We start from the raw sequence: 637 nt of genomic DNA on the forward strand, positions 1-637 counted from the left end.
GAAAGAAAAAAAAAAAGTAGTTCATTGTTTCTAAAAAAATGAGTATAATATAACTAAAAAAAGTCTTAAGATTTTAGCGGCAATAGTAATGGCAACTAAAAGTAAATAATATTACAATTTTAGAATTATTTTTAGTGGTCATATAAATTGCCGGTAAAATGGGTTTTGGCAGCAATAGTAATGACCACTAAAAATGAATAACATTGTAATTTTGGAATTATTTTTGGTGGCCATATAAATTGTCAAGAAAATGGTCGCTAATAATTATATACTTTTTGCGGCCATTAAAAAGGTCTTTACCGGTAAATGTTATAATTGCTGCTAAAACCTTTTAGCGACAAAGCATAAGACGGCTAATGTCTAATTACCTGTAAATGTATTAGCGGTTATTTTTATTGCCGCTAAAAGTAATTTTTCTTGTAGATAGGTCAAATCAAATAATTGATTAATTATAATCAATGTGATTTAATGAATCAAATAAAATATTAAATGATTTTATATTTATTCCAATAAAATCAAAGTAAATAATTGATTAATTATAATTAATGCGTTTAAACGAATCAAGTAAATTAAATAAAAAAATACTTCCAAAAATTAATCAAATCAGTTATTAGTTAATACAAATAATTAGTATAAT

This window comes from Arachis ipaensis, chromosome B03 (assembly GCF_000816755.2).
Source record: "Arachis ipaensis cultivar K30076 chromosome B03, Araip1.1, whole genome shotgun sequence".
In the NCBI taxonomy this organism is placed as follows: Eukaryota; Viridiplantae; Streptophyta; class Magnoliopsida; order Fabales; family Fabaceae; genus Arachis; species Arachis ipaensis.